The sequence below is a fragment of the Manis javanica genome, chromosome 8 (genome assembly GCF_040802235.1).
Source record: "Manis javanica isolate MJ-LG chromosome 8, MJ_LKY, whole genome shotgun sequence".
NCBI classification, from domain to species: domain Eukaryota; kingdom Metazoa; phylum Chordata; class Mammalia; order Pholidota; family Manidae; genus Manis; species Manis javanica.
Window position 1 is genome coordinate 24083019 of NC_133163.1, and position 17044 is coordinate 24100062.

Consider the following 17044-nt stretch of genomic DNA (forward strand, 5'->3'; position numbering starts at 1 on the left):
TACTAGAGGAAATTTAGAACAGTTCTTCTGAAGCCCAGGCTAAAAGGCAAGTCTTTTGCCTGCAAAGCCCATTCCCATCATTGCTGCCAATTCGGAAAAATCTATAGCATATCTCATGACAGACCAACCTTCCCAATGTGGGATATGTTTTCTAAATATTAGATCTGAATTGATTTATTTTATCCCTAAATGCTTTGGGCCACAATCTTCCTGAATGGATTAAGTCAGACTTTCTATTTTTAGCGGCTGGCTCATTCAGTCCATTTCCTTTCTATAAATACCTGAATGCACTTGTTTTAAAGTGGAACTCTTTTGTCATCTGATGGTCCCAGTCTAGATTAGAAGGGGATAGGGGAAAAAGAATGAAAAATGGGATAGAGGAGAGAGTAAGACTGCATTGCTCTACTCTACCTACCAACTATTTTCACAGATGCCAAGATCCATGGCTAATTGGATGTGGGAGAAAGCCAATAGGTTCCAGCCCTTTAAGCATATTAACCTTGAGAAGTTGGCAGCTGTTTGGGACTCAGTGGAGCCACCCAGGCTCTTTTATGTCATCTCATCCACCGAAAGTTTCCTTTTCCAAATTCCATGTCTCGATCTCCCTAACTCATAGCATATGGATACTGACCCCAGCCTCCAAGCCTTACCAAGAAAAGTTTTTGCTGGTATTAATGCTGTTGAGTAAAAATAATCTGCACAATATCTCATATCCATCTCCTTAGAGTCCCAAAGAAGGGGACACTGAGCTTTCACTAAATACTGATCTAACCTCCACTGATCTCAAAGCACTAAGAGGAAATAGGCCAGATTCAGATTAAGGAGGGGGTCTGCCAGGTGACTGCCTAGTGCTCCAGTATATAGGGAAAGGTATGTTCCTGCATCACTACAATGTTAGTTTGTTGGAAACTTAAGGCTATGGGGGGCAATTTAATTTCAAAATTCTTCTCAGGAAAAACAGAGTTGTGTTTGAAGGAATACTATAAAACAATCCTGGAGGAGTAGTATGCTTTCAATAGTGAATATTTATCATTTTCAGGTTGCTTAATAAATATTCTCCCTAATATGAGGTTTCTATTAGCAGTGCTCCTTCATTCTTCCACTCTCTAACCCAGTTTTCAGCTCCTCCCCCAAATTAAAATTGAACAAATATTTAATTTGAACAAATATGTTGATTCAAAGGGGTAGGACATTATCAACAGTCTACCAAGATTCCCACATATCTTTCCCCATAGAACTCAGAGGTTTACAAAAACCCACTGGTCAGGCACCAAGCGACCGCTGTGATCCCAACAGCAGCCACTGCGGAGTAGAGTCTCCCAGCCTCTTGCAGATGCACAAAATGCAAATGTGCCTTGAATAATAGAAAATAAAAAAGTATTCGTTAAGTGTTTTAAAAAATAATTCACACATGATGACCAAGTGGGCTCTCAGGAATGCAAGTTGGTTCAAATGTCAATCAAGTAACTCACCATATTAGCAAAACATAAAAAGAAAAAAGTAAGGTGCAATTATCTCAATAGGCTCAAAAGGAGTATTAGAAACTGACTCATAATAAAAGTTCTCAGAGCTCTTAGAAGTTTAGGAAATAGCTGCCACCAGTGCCTTCACCTCGCCCCCACCTCATCAACCCCACCTCCCCACCAGCATAGAATAAGCCAGGATCTATCATACTTACTAAGCACTATGGGATATTATACCAAAAGAGAGAAATTTGGAGAAGGCCCAACTATGGAGCTAAATATGAAGGTAGACACAAAACTACAGGTCAGGTGGTAGCCAGGAAGACAGTCAGACTAGAAAGTAAAGAGGCAGGGCTTCTTAATACAGCAGTTCAAGAAACTTCTCTGTTAAAAGAACTTTGTCATCCAATTACAATTAGTTTCCAAGATGTGCTTATGCAGAATTCCAGGTTGCATTTCATCCTTAAATTCCTTGGATCTCAGCAAACACTTGCATTCTATTGCTCCTGATCAGTTCATGGATTCTTCACTTGTTAAGTGTTATTTGTACCAAATCAAATAATGGTGTTTCGTCACTCTAGAAGAGCTCTTCACAGAGACTTAAAACCTCAAAACCTATTGTAACAAAGGAACAACTAAACTGGCTGGCTTGGGCCTTGCCAGAACTTTCAGAATACCTATTAGAGTATGTAGGCATGAAGTAGTAACACTCCGGTATAGATGTCCAGAAGTATTGCTGGGGTCAGCTCACTGCTCAACTCTAGTTACATATGGAGTATAGACACTGTATTTGCCAAATTGGCAACTAATAAGCCACATTTCCTTGTGGATTCAGAAATGGATCAACTCGTCAGAGCTTTGGGCACCCCCAATAATGAAGTATGGCCAGAATTAGAATCTTTACAGGACTGTGAGAGTGCACTTCCCAAGTGGGAACCAGGAAGCCTAGCACTCCATGTCAAACACTTAGTTGAAAATGGCTTGGATTTGCTCTCAAAAATGTCAGTATGTTGCAGGTTAATCCTACCTAGACAGTTTCTGACAAAATAGCATTAAATCATCCATATTTAATGAATTGAAGAATCAGATTAAGAAGATGTAGCTTTCCGACAAAAAGTTCCCACAGGTTGTATCAAAAACAAATAGTTACATTTTTACTGTTAACTCCATTTTTGTCCTATGTGGTCTTTTCTATGTTGTAAAACTCAAGCTGAAATTCATCTTCCATTTTCAAAAGTATAACTTAAAATACAAATCAATTTAAAAATAGTGATTCTGTGTATGTGTGTAGATCACACTGAAAGAAGTATTTGTTACTATAATAAAACTATAAATCTAGTATTGATGACAGAAATCAGGAATTTAAAAAAAAAAGACTTCTCAGTGAATTAAGAACAGAAGAAAACTCCCTAACCTGCTAAAGGGCATCTCTGGACAACCTATAGCTAAGATCATACAGCAAGTGACTGAATGGCTTTCCTCTGAGATCAAGAACAAGGCAAGGGTACCTGTTCTCTCCATTTTATTCAACATCATACTGAAAGTCTAAGCAAGTTTAACAAGGCAGTAGAATAATCAAAAGGCATCCAGATTTGAAAAGAAGTAAATCTATCTTTGTCACAGATGACATGATTGCCTATGTAGAAAATCCTAGGATATCTGCAGAAGAGATGGTTTTAGCAAGGACATGGGGTAAAAGGTTCTTTTTTTTTTAAAAAAAAAAGGGGGGGTCCTATATTCTAAAAACAAAGAACTAGAAGTTGAAATAAAATAGACTAACATTAATTTTTTTTAAAAGATACTATATTAGTTCTCAGTTGCTATATAAGAAATTACCAAATTAACAGCTTGAAACAACAAACATTTCTCCTCTCATACAGTTTCTGGGAGTCAGAGTCTGGGAGCAGTTTCACCAGGTGGTCTGGCTCCGGATCCCTCGGGAGGTTGCAGCCAAGGTGTTAGTCAGAGTTGATGTCATCTGAAGGCTTGCCTGGGGCTGGAGGGTCCACTTCCCAGATCACTCGTTCACTTTTTGTTGGTAGATGCCTCAGTTCCTCATTTATGAAAGTCTTTCTTCACCACTTCGGGCCTTACAGTAGAGCTGTTCATGTCTTCCAGAGCAAGCACTGCAAGAGAGAGTGAAGAAGAAGTCATGGTACCTTTTATTACCTAGTCTCAGGAGAGGCATTCCATCACTTATGCCACATTCTGCTGGTCACACGAATCAAGCCTGGTACCGTGTGTTTTGTGTGTGTGTGGCAGGGAGGGGATGGGCAGGAGGTGGGAGGGGTACTGCACAAAGACATGAATACAATGAATACACAGAGGGAAAGGAGCACTGGGGCCAATCTGGAGGCTGGCTACCAGAAACACCACTTACAATAGCACCCAAATACATAAAACACTTATGGGTAAATTTAGCAAAATATATGCTAAACCTCTACACTGCAAATGACAACATAACCCTGGAGAAACTTAAAGAAGTCCTAAATAAATGAAGATACATACAATGTTTATGGACTGGAGGACTCAATATTATTAAAATGTCAATACTTCCCAACATATTGGGATTTAATGCAATCTCAATCACAATGCCACCAGGCTTTTTCTTAATAGAAATTGGAAAACTGATAAAAAAAATTTGTATATAAATGCTAAGGACTTAAAATAGCCAAACAACTTTGAAAAGGAAGAACAAAGTTGGAGAACTTAGACTACCTCCTACACTACATCCTAAAATAGCATAAGAACTGCACTATTTTAAGACTTACCATAAAGCTACAATAAAAAAGACAGTGTGCTATTAACATAGGATAGACATATAGATCAATGGAATAGAATAAAGAGTCCAGAAATAAACCCACTCATACATGGTCAATTAATTTTTGAAAAAAATGCCAAAGTAAGCCAATAGGAACGGATTTTCAACAAATGTTGCTAGGACAATTGAACATCTTAGAAGAAAATAAGCCTCGAACATTGCTTTACACTATAAACAAAAATTAACTTAAAAGTGGTCATTTGCCTAGATGTAAATGCTAGACTAAAAACTTCTGGAAGAAAACATAGGAGGAAAATGTTATGACCTTAGTATAGGCAAAGAAGTCTTAGACAAAACACAAAAAGCACAAACTCTAAAAGGAAGAAAAATTGATAAATTGAACTATGTCAAAATAAAAGCTTCCTACTCTTCAAAGGACAGCATTTTTAAAAGGGAAAGAAAAGCCAAGCCATGAGCAGAAAAAACATATATGCAATACATATATCTGACCAAAGGCTTGTATTTGGGATCTTGTACCAATTAACTCAATTAAAACAGGCAAAAAATTTGAACAGAGACTTCACAAAAGAAGAAATACAAATGGCAAATATACAAATGAAAATATGCCCAACATTATTGTCATTGAGTAAATGCAATTTAAAACCGCAAGACACCACTACCACCCACTAGAACAGCTAAAATCAAAAAAAGAAATAATACCAAGTGCTAGCAGGGAAGTGGAACAACTGAAAATATCATAACTTGTTTGTACAAATGAAAAATAATACAGAACTTTGGAAAAATTCAGCAATTTCTTTTAGAGTTAAATATTTACTTGGGGTATATGGTCTCCATTTTGCTGATACACAAACTGGGGCTCAGCTAGGATTTTCCAAAGTCAGGCTGCTTGTGAAGAGAAGGTTAAGATTTGAACTCAGATCTATCCTGGGATAGATACCAAGTCTTGCAGTATTTCTGCATCCTCTTGGCATTTTATTCTGGGCTGTGCACTTAGAGACCGTCAATTGGTGTTTGTTTATGATGAAGGCTTTCTTGACAAGATCTTTATTATCTTTCCCCACTTTGAGTACAAGAGTCTATTTGTACTGTTAAACTTCATATCTCCTTTATATTATCATATATCATTACAACATCAGTTAGGAATGTGTTAAGGAAAAAAAAACTTGAACCAATGTGGTGCAACAGGTCTTTGTGCAGACATGTGTTTCCATTTTAGTTGTGTAAATATCAAGGGCATATGCCTGAGTTGTGGTGGAGCCTAAATAATATAGCATGAGAAAGGCCTAGTATGGTACATGGCACTCAGTAAGTGCTCGATAAACACTGTACATTTGTTTATTCATTCAAAGAACTTACACATGTGGGAAAATTGAATGAGCATCAACTATAAAGTTGATAGAGTTAGTATTCCCCAAATGTAAGTCAGAGCCCCAGAGCTCTCTTATGGGCTCAGCAAGCTTTACTAAAATTTATATAGTACAAAGCTTAGAGGCCTCAGTTTCCTCATTTGTAAAAATGAAAGGGTAGGCCAAAATTAGTATTTCTGAAGCACGCCTCACTCGTATGTCAAATTTCTATGGCCCAGGCAGTGTGTAGAAAGGGCCATCTTATATTCAGATCACATAATGGATCAGTGCCCATGGAATGACTCCAAGGTGTCAACCTAACCACCATCTATAAAAAACACTCTTCTCTCAGCCACAACCAGATGCTATCACTTTACCTCCCAACAGAAACGAAATTACCTCAAGAACAAAATGCAAGCATTCCCTGAACACAGGGACCCCGTTTTCCTTGTGACATTCAGTAAGAGTAGAGTTCAGCAGAGCACGGTCGGGAACAATGTTTTAACCCCATGGGCAGCTGGAGCTCAGGCTTTAGAGTCAGAATGATCTGAACTCAAATCCTAGTGCTTCCATACATTAGCTTTATGCTCATGAACTAGAAATGAGGCAAATAAGGCATCGTGTGAGGCTGCTGTGAGAACCAGAAGAGAGGGGAAACAGTGAATTGGTCTCTCATGATGTGTGTTAGCTTCCCAAGATAGTGTAAGGGAAGAGTCGGTTTAAACCCAGAAGTGGTTGACTTGTACTTGGGGGCCATGTTAACCTGTATCACACACAAACAAACACAATTTTTAAGATCTATATACTTGCTGTAGACTGAATGTTTGTGCTCCCCTCCCCCCCCCACACACACACATACAAATACACATGCTAAATCCTAACCCCCAGTGTGATGGTGTTAAGAGGTTGGGCCTTTAGGAGCTGACTAGGCCACAAGTGTAGACCCCTCACAAGTGCCCTTTTAAAGAGACTCCAGAGAGCTGCCCTGCCCTGTCCTGCCCTGCCACAACTGAGGAAACAGCATGCAGATGGGCATCTATGAGCCAGGGAGCAGATCTCACCACACACTGACTATACCGGCACCTTGATCTTGGACTTCTCAGTCTCCAGAACTATGAGAAATAAATTTTATTTATAAGCCACCAGGTCTATGGTGTTTTAGTTATAGTAGCCCAAACAGACTAAGACAATACTGATGTTATATTCAAATCTTTCACCATTTATTTAACTATTCTGTTGCTATAAACATTTAGTAATTTCCAAAGCCTCACTTCTATAAATAAGGAGTCAACAAATATCTCCGTATACTCTTCTTTGACAACATCACTTAATAGGTTCTAACTACATGTTAGACAACCAGGAGTTCTGCGGGGAGGGGGACTAGATCATAATTGCATGAGACACGAGTCAATCCCAAGTTCATCTAAAAAGCATCTGCTGAGCTGGTAGATGCCAAGCACAATGCAGGCACCCCTCCTATCACCTTATGGTGCTCCCCCAAACAGGTACAGATGTGCTTCTTCTTACACATTGGATGTGGTTTTGTCATGTAAATTGAATTCTTATGAGATGGGAGAGGAGAGAGGAGAGCTGAGGTTCACATATTACTGTGTCTCAGCCTATGGTAGGCCAGGAGGTAAGAGGAACCATTTCAGAGAAAAAAGGAGGGGACAGAACAGTCTGGAACACAAAGGACTCCAAACCGAACATGACACCTCCTGTTTCCTCCAGACATCAGAACATGAGAGTCCAGTCACCTGGGCACAATTTCAACACAATGTATCCAACTTGTCAACTATTTGTCACATCAGTTATGGCCAATAACAACTCATCTGTCAGTCACTGAGGTAGAATACGGTAGGGTTAGGAGTGCAGACTCTGCCTTTAAAAGAATGAGGTCAATCTATATGGAACAATCCATAGGATAATAACTGATAAAAGTTAAGGTGCAAAGAGTGTGTGCAGAGGGTACCATACATATAAAGGAGGGGCTATACATGCTTGCTTATACACAGCATATCTCTGGAAGGATTAATAAAAATCTGGTGGAAGTTACACTACTTCTGGCCATGATGGAGTAATGGGCACCTTCTGGCCTTGATGGTGGCAGGAAGGGACTTAGGGCCAGGGCTTGAAGTGTAACTACCTGTTCACTGTGCACCCTTTGCACTGTTTAGAATTTTTACTGTGTATATGTATTCCTTTCTAAAAACTTTTTAAAGGGGGAAATCTCTGGAGGCACACTGTCAGGATAAGACTCTGACTCTACCTCCAAGAGGCTGTATAAAGTCCAGCAAGTCTCTCAGCCACTCAGAACCTAGGTGTTTTCATTGCTGGAATGGATTTCTTTGGATTGTTATCAAGATTCATTGAAATGTTTACACAAGAACTAGCAGTACCTGGGACTTCTGTACAAATTTTGTTTTTGCTTCCCTCTGACCCATTTTTCTGGCAAGAGCTCCCCATTTTTCCTTTGGGGAGATGCTCCTGCCCCACTCCTCCACTTGTCTTAGGTGACCATGACTCCACTCCCCAGTGCCGGGGATGGGCATGTTACTATGGTGTGAGGATGTGGGGCCTATGGGAGGTGGATTAAGTCATGAGGGTGGAGCCCTCATTGTATAGTGACCTTATAAAATGGACTCCCAAGGGATTCCTCACCCACTCTGCCATATGTGGATGCAGTGAGAGGTACCATCTATGAACCAGGAAGTGGGTGCCTCCAGTCACTGGAGATGCCTTGAACTTGGACTTTCTACCTCCAGAATTGTAAGAAATAAATTTCTGGTGTTTCTGACCAATTACCACATTTCATGCCCCTGGAATAGCAAGTAAGTTGGCCTAATGAGAGTGTGCTGAGACTTTTGCTAAAAATGTTGGGAAGGAGATGCCATTTTTATCATGGGGGTTGCTAAGTGAGTAGATTGAAGCTGCTGGTGGTCATTTTCAGGGAACCAGCTTGAGAATGAAACCAAGACAGAGGAAAGCAAAGCCTGCAGATGGAGAAAGATATGGTCCTGATCGTGTCATTTGAGTACTGGGGTCCAGCCATGCCCAGAGCCACTTCTGTCACTTACAATGAGAAAAGGCTTGACAAATTCTTGTAGGGATTACCACAGTTGATTTACCCAACAAGCACTGAACACAGATAAGGTGCCAGAAACTGTGCCAAGAGCTATGCAAATATGAGGTCCCTGCCTTCAAGAAACTTATAATGGAGGAGTCAGACACTTATGCAAAGTGACAACTGCTGGCATGGAGATATTCCCAGGGTGCTCTAGGTGAGGGTTCTATAGCAGCCTGGGGAGGAGTTAAATCAGGGAAGGATACAATCAGATTTTTGAATGAAGAATAGATTAGAAGGCAAGCCAGGTAGGGGAGACCAGTCAGGAGGATGTGGGAGTGTCCATGCTTGAAATTATCAGGGACTGAATTAAGAAATTAGGCACAAGAATGGAGAGTAGTGAAATATTCTTGGGGAGTAAAACATCTTGGGAAGTGAAACCTGGTGCTGAAGCATGATATATTTCCATTTGGAACATTAAAACTAACATTTTTATAATGCTCCCTACCAAGCCCCGTTCTAAATGCTTTACACAAATTAACTCATTCAAACCCTGCCTCCTGCAGTAGATACTATTGTGATTTCTCATATTACAGGTGAGGAGCTGGGTCACTGAGAGGTTATATAACCTGCCTAGGGTTACACTCTGGCAGGCGATTGAACTGCAGCCCCAACAGCAGCCATTTAGGCCCCGAGCCCGCAGTGCAGACCCTATGCCCTGCGGCCTGCACATGCACATCACTTAAAAGGTAGGCATAGGGAGACATAAAAGTGAGAGGAACTGGCCAAGAAAATAAAAACAAATTCCTAGGGAGGCAGAAGGCAGCCTGGAGGGCACAATGTCACAGAAATAAGGGAGGCAAAGGCTTGTTTCTTACCTCAGTGGTAATTAAATTCCTGATTGTATAATTGGAGGAAGGCAAGCCAGGCTTAGCTGAGAAGTGAGTGGGAGGCACTTCCACACATATTATCTCCTTATTTTTCATGATGCTGTAAAATAGATATGTTCACAGCCCCAACTTCTAGATGTGGAAACTGAGGCTCAGAGTTCAGGGACTCCTCCTCCCCAAGGCCACTAGGCTGTTAAGTGACCCAGTTAGTTCTCACACCTGGATGTAGTCTGCAATCTGTGCTTGTGGCTCACCGTAGCCCGGTCTAGGTGCCCAGGGCTGCATCAGGGCGGGAGGGAGGCATGCAAGAATACAGGGTGTCTCCAGGCCCTGGGCCCTCACCTGGGTGCCCCACACAGGGATGAGCATCTGCCGTTCCCACCTGCACAGCATCTCTGCTGTGTTCTTGTTTCCCTTGGAGGCTCCACTCCTCCCCACTGGGAATCTACGTGGTTTGGATACAGCTGGCCCCACTCCCTGCTCAGATTCCAGGGGGGATTACTTGATGCCAGGTTGGCCAGTCACTGGGTTTCATTTCCCCCAACCCAGTGATTGTCTCTGGATCCCACCCAACCCAGTGAGATGAACTCTCAGGTGTATGCTAGAACGCTGGGAAGGAATCTCTGCCGTCGGGATGGCTGTGTCTAGGGCTGACGACAGCCTGGAGATGCTCCACATTGTGGAGGGGCCCACCTGGGAGTGAAACTTGCACTGCAGAAAGGGGACAGGAGGAAGAGGGAGCTGATGATCATGTCCGAGGCCCTGGATGCAACCAACCTGACTGCAAACATCCCTGGGCTTCTCAGTTTCTCCTAGCAATAAACCCCTCTGTTTGAGTTGTGGTTTCTGTCACTGGCAAGTGAAGGGGATCTGACTGAGACAGATCCCCAAAGCTGGTATTTAAACTCAGGTATCCAAACTCAGGGTCTGTCTGCCTTCTTCAAAGGAAAGGAGTTGGGATGGGGTGTAGGGAGGAAAGGCCCATATACTAGACAAGACCAGTGGGCTTCTTGAAGGGGTGAGTGAGGTCACTGCAGACCTGACCAAAGCAGGATAAGTTTCAAAGGTATGTCAAAAGGTGGATAACATTTTAGCAGCTGGCATTTAGGAAAGGGGTGCTCAGGAAGAAAGGACAGCCTCACGTGTGGAGGCTGAGACAGGAGAATGCTAGGCACATTCAGGGTCGGACACGGCTCGGAGGATGAGGCAATGAGGGCAGCTGTGAAAGGCGGGGTTGTCAAGGTGCCCTGGGAGGCCTCAAGCACCAGGAGGTGTATGTTTGGGATGACTGGGGACCCACATACAACGGTTTTGTCAGATCTAAGACATGTTGCCCCTCCAAGGCCTCTAGAAATGTTTGGATCCCAGGGAAACTAGAGCATGCTCTTAGGATTTCACAAAGCAGATAAAGAGCTAAGAATCCAGGTAAGAGATGAAAGAGGGGACCCAGCCCCTGGCTCCACTCTGCTCTCTGAGCCTGGATCCACTCCGCCCTGCTCCTGCGGAGCCCAGGACAGGAGATGAGACATATCATGGCCCAGGCACCTGCCCCAAGAGGAGCTTCCTGGCCAGCAGGGGCCCCCATGAGGACGCCCCAGCCCTGGGAGGGGGCGTCGCTGAGTTGCCTGGAGGCCGGCTCCCCTCGCCTCCCCTGCAGTGCCTCTCAGCAGCCTCCAACTAGGGGATGTGTCCCTGCTGCTTGAGTTAATTACAGTAATTATACCTGCTCCTCTTCGGCTCTGGTTCCCTTTGTTCCCAGTTTCCTGCCCGCTCATTTGCAAATCTAATCGCTCTGTGGATTGATTTTTTTTTTTTTTTTAAAGAGAGATCAGGATGGAGAAACATAGACAGGGGGCAGAGAATGTGGGAGAGAAACAGTGGGGGTGGAAGTGGGCTGGGGAGGGGTAACAGCCGAGGGAGAAGTGGGGGGAAAGGCAGTTGAGCATGGGCAAAAGGAAAGGGTGGTGAGAGCAGGCTGGGGCCTCTCCTCTCTGGGAACCCCAGAGCCATCAGCCCAGGCTGGCAGGTAGCACTGTGGAGGCCACTGTCTCTGTAGCCCTTAAGCCATTATACCATGTCCCCAGCTGCTCCCCAGACCAAGCTGGTCTGGCACAAATGACAGGACACTGGAAGAGCCCCTGAATCGGACAACACCAGTAGGGATCCCTTAATCTTGCTCCTTAAACATTGCAGTCCCCAGATCTGTGGGACTTGGGCTCATCCAGAACACCTGCCTGACACTCCACTGCCAGGGGCTGAGAGGTGGGAGTGGGGTTCAAGCAGGGGCAGGAAGGAAGCAGAAACTACTCTGAGGAGAGAGAGAGAGACCAGAGATGGGCCTTTCCTCTCTCATCCCAATCCCATCCTGGAGACCCTCAGGAAACATCCTGGTCCAGGGATTTTCCAAACATGCTCTGAGGAGCGTGGAGGTTCCACAAAGAATCCCTGGGGAGCAGAGAGGACAAGTGGGCAAGTATATCCCCCAAATCCCTTTTAATGACCTGTATTCTGTTCATATATTGGGTTCAACCTAAACTTTTTTTTGAAAATGATACAAATTAGAAGAAGAATCCCTTGTTATTAAAGATTAGAAAACAACTGATCTAGTCCAAACTTCTCCTCTCTCAGATCAGGGAAACTGAGGCTCATGTGGATCAAGTCACCTGTCCTGAATCACAGGCCTCTTGACTCTCAAAGGAGATTTCCAGTTTCCTGTGCAGCTTGCCAGGGAGATGCCAGGGATTTTGCCAAACCACCTGGCTCTTTCCTGGGCCCCTCAGGAATCAGGCTGAAGGTAGTGACAGCATCTTCCTGCCAGAAATCCTTGGTGAATCTAGGAATCCTCACTCCTCAGTCCTCTGGATGAGTCCACCAGGTGGAACATGCTTTAAAAAATGGCTGCAACTCTTATTTCCAGTCACACATGCACTTCCCAGAAGTTTGTCGCCACTACCCCATCAACAAGTAGAATCTATTTCTTCTCTTGATCTTGGAAGGGTCTTTATGATTGCCACAGAACAAAATATGGCAGACGTGATGCTGTGTGATCCCCCAAGTTAGAACTAAGGCCATACTCTTTTTTCTAGGAAGTTCACCACTGGAACCTAGTCACCATGCTGTAAGGAAGCCCAAGCTACAAAGAGAGACCACATGTAGATGTTCCAGCAACAGCCCCAGCAAAAGTCCTGGCCAACAGCCACCAACAGCTGATACAGGAGTGAGGAAACCTTCAGATAATTCCAGCCCCCAGATGTCAAGTCACCCCAGCATCTGAGTCTTCCAGCTAAGGCCCTGATATTGTGGAAGAGAAACAAACATCCCCACTGGGCCCTGTCCAAATTCCTAACTGACAGAGTCTGTGAGCATAACAAATGGTTATTTCATGATGCTAAGTTTTGGGGTAGTTTGATACGTAGCAATGGATAGCCAGAACAGGTGGTTTCCAGAAGCCAGAGCAGCTATTCCCAATAGGAGGTTAGATTTGGTTAAGCAACCAACAGCCAGAGAGCCCAAGAAGAGAGTGCTCAGCTAGTGTTTGGGTTCACCCCCATACCTTCCAATTAATTCACAAAAGGTCAGAGTTCAGGTCATTCTGGAGGCAGAAGTGGGAATGGGAGTGGGTGTCAACTCCCCCCACTGGATTCAGCCAATGTTTACTAAGTAGTACCATGAGTCAGACATAGAACAGAGTCCCCGCCCTTGAGGAGCACAGTATAATTGGGGAGTCAGACACATCCACACTCAGAAGTAATTAGAATGCAATATGTTAAGTTGCTATTAAAAATAACAGTACTTTAGAAGTACTTGGGATACAGGAGTGGCAGCCTCAAATGTTTCATACCCTGCGGTGGTTCCTATCCACTTAGAGGTATGAATGTTACCTACCTGTAATCCAAATCCCTTAGTCCAGTCTCTGGAATAACAGGCAGTGGTGCATGCTTGCTTAGAAAAAGTCAAGGGCTTGCTAAAGACTTTACACATTTTATAAATTCTATGCAAGAAAATATTAGTTGCCCCCAAAAATTTACTCTCCCATTCCCCCAAAGAGCAGGAGCCTTGATTCTTTGGTGGGTTTCATGGCCACATGAGCTAAGGATTATCTACCTCAGCCTCCCCTCCTTGAAACTATATGTGGCTATGTGACCAATGGGATGTATAGTAGGTGACATGAAACTTCTGACTTGTATCCTTCAAGGGAGGGAATGTGCCCTTCCTGGCACCATCTCCACTTCCTTCCAACTGGAATGAGGACATGGTATTAAACTATTTTGAATGATGAGATAAATACCTTGGAAATGGCAGAGGTTGGGTCCCTTGCACCTCGGAACCCCATTATAGCTCTGGTCTAGGAATAGGCTGTTACATGAGAGAAAAATAAACCCTAGTCTTGCTTAAGGCATTCTTATTTGAGGGCTCTCTGTTACAAGATTAAATCCTACCCAAAAAAGTCCATTAACTCAAACTATTAGCTCTTCATTTATTCTCATGTGCACACACACACATACATGGCTTAGCCTCCAGTAAATACTCAAGAACTAAGTACGGACTTTGTTGTTGGATGAGATCAATTGCACTTTGATGGCACCACTCTCCCTACTGCCTGGGGTACAGCTCACAGGTGTGCAAGATCAAGCTTTCCCACAGGGTTCTGATACTCCCGAGGGGGCCGACTGGTACATAAGTGATATACAAAGTGGCACTTTCCTAGAGACTGTATCACTCAAAGATTTGATAAAAAGGACTTTGAATTGTTTATCTCTTAAAAGGTTTTGTCATGTGCACAAGACAGAAGCCGCAAAATTTCATTTTCCTGTGTCAGCCAATCTTGTACTTTTCATGAACACCAGGAAAGCAGGAAATGTTTATGTGTAGCAAGTGACTGAAAAAGTTGTTCTTTTTGTGTTACCAGGGAAACCTCAGCGGTGCCCAAGTAAAGGGGGCTAACAGTTTAGGGAGAGGAGATGAAGACGGCCTTTCCAAAAGCATGCTCTGTGGCTGGATGTCACATGAGGAAGAGAAAGAAAAGGTTGCATGGTCAAATGAGTTTAAGAAAAATCAGATTAAATAAAAAAGACAAGCAAGTTTCTTTGCTATGGGATTTCTCATGGTTTCCCATATGCTACTGTGTATATGAATCTCCAGCAGGGAGGTATGGTGTGCTCAGTTGCCCAGAGCACACATTTGCATGGATAGTTTCACAGTGAAGCATTTCCAAGGAACTCACTGAGCTGTGTAGATGTAGCTGTTCTCATTGTTGGTCATGTCTTCCAGGGTGGAGGACCGGGAGCACGTTTTTAACCTGTTAAATTTTGGAGGCAGTAAACTCCTCTGATATTTTGCCCTTTCTATTTCCCACTACTCCTTCCCCATTTGTGATGGTTAATTTTATGCTAACATGGCTAGAATATTGCATCCAGTTATCCAATCAAAAGCTAATCTAGGTGTTGTGTCGAAGGTGTTTTGTAGATGATTTTCACACCGACCATCAGATGACTTTAAGTAAAGATTACCCTCAATGATGGGGGTGAGCCTCCCCCAGTCAGTCAAAAGGTCTTGAGAGCAAAACCAAAGCTTCCCTGAGGAAGAAGAAAATCTCCAAAGTGCACACAAAAGAAGGGAAATGTTAGCTGGGCTCAATATAATGAAAGGCAAAATCAAATAAGCAAACCTGAACATTGCTTGAAGCCCTCTAGGAAGGTGTCTAGAATGGTTGAAGCTCATGTAATGAGAGAAGGTGTGGTACAACCTTGCTCCCCACATATCTGTCCCAATCTGTTTTCAAACAAGCCACCGTGCTAAAAATGGTGGTCTTATTAAACTTATTCATTCAGGCAGATATTATTGTACTCAAAAGCATACTTGAACAGTTGGTGGAGAACCTAGACATAACCGAGATCTCTGTTTTATTTTAATAGTCCTATGGTATTTCTTCTGATAATAAAACCAATGTAGACTTCCAGGTGTAATCGCCTGAGTAGAACAAGAACGCTGACTCTCTCTCTTCACTGAAATACAGCAAAAAAGTGAAACAAACCAAAAGCCACAAGCAGCGACCAGAGAAGGAAAGGGATAGAACCTCCCACTGCAGAGCACTAACTTGGTGACTGGGGAAGGAGAGAACATTCCGATGTGATAAGAGTGGCTCCTTACATCGTTCTTATCAAGAGTAGAAGGTAAGAAAGTGATTGAGTCTAAAGACTCCCGAGAAGTCCTACAAATGCCCTGCAACTGCGGGAGGCAGGGCCTGGGAAAGTAAGGACACAGATCTAGAAAAACCTACAGGAAAACTCCAATAAGTAGGAGCCTCTCCATCGCACTGTGGGGTCTCAGCAGAGGCAAGGGCCTCGGGGCCTTACTGTCTTTCCAGGAAGAGAGAGAACAGGGACGATTAGAAAACCAATCTAACAGTCAGGGGGAAAAAGCAACCCAAGGAACAGAACGAGGTTCCCCATGAGAGTTTCATTCTGTAGAAGAACTCAAAAAAAATATAAAATCAGTACACAGGAGAAGACAGAACAATAAAATGAAATGACAAGGAATTTCACAGAACTACAGAAACAAATGGTGAACCAAAATTAACTTATTACAAATCAAACAAATAAATTAGAAACTGCTGAAGGAAATGGAGTAGACCTAGATGAAAATAGAGTTAACAGGATTGGGGGAAGACCTGATGTAAATCATAGTGACTGAGAAAAGAAAACAAAGAGACTAAAGCAATTAGAAGGGGTTGATGGCTGTAAAGGACAAAGATTGTCAAATGTAAGGGCAACTGGAGCCCTCAGGTTTATAAAAATAGAAATCAAGAAATATTCTGAAACATAATACAGGAAAATTTCACTGACATAAAGGAAGAATCAGTAAATGAAAATGGTACTTCATATATACCAAGAATAATTATTCTAGAACAACAAACATCAAGATAGAGCCTAGTTAAGTCATTGAACATCAAAAAAAAAAAAGAATCAAAATAAATAAGTCATGACAGACATCAGGAAAACACAACCTAGTCAAAGCATGGAACCTCAGACCTAAAGAAAGAATAAACAGAATAAGCAAGAGGGAAAATATCAGGCTGGCTTCAGACTTCTCACAGCAACATTGAATGCCTGAAGACACTGAAATATCTGCAAAGGAAGAGAGAAAGCATTGGCCATAATTGCAAATTGCAACAGATTGTTGTTCACATATAAGGTCACAGTCTGATGTTCTCAAACATGACAGGACACAGGGAAGAGAGGACCCCAGCATCTTCTCTTAAAAATGACTCAAGGAAGCAGGAGAGAAGACCACGGCAATGGGTGTGTTAGCAGAGACCCTAAATGGGGCCTTAGGTCTCCAGCCCAGGAGCCCCTACGAGGTTTGCCCTTTTCTGGGGGGAAAATGAGACCAATGGATTGTGGGCCTTGTTTTCAGGCAATGGCAGCCAGATGAAGACACCTGCAGAGCCCTTCCTCGGGGCCTCTTTGTTTGGAATCTGGCTCCCCTGACCACTTTCA

General features: G+C 43.1%; 1 protein-coding gene and 1 pseudogene across 3 annotated transcripts in view; one reads left to right on the top strand and one right to left on the bottom strand.

Moving 5' to 3' along the window:
* Positions 1-1686: 1686 nt before the first annotated feature.
* Positions 1687-2565, top strand: LOC108391672 (cyclin-dependent kinase 1 pseudogene; annotated as a pseudogene).
* A 523-nt stretch (positions 2566-3088) lies between these two features.
* The window catches only part of ADCK1 (aarF domain containing kinase 1), a 209577-nt gene continuing 195621 nt past the window's right edge, over positions 3089-17044 (bottom strand). The window contains exon 15 of one of the 3 annotated variants that reach the window (XR_012133740.1): positions 3089-3589. The gene's annotated coding sequence lies outside the window, so the exon portion shown is untranslated. The remainder of the gene's footprint in view (positions 3590-17044) is intronic. The other 2 variants (XR_012133738.1, XR_012133739.1) reach the window with 2 other exon arrangements.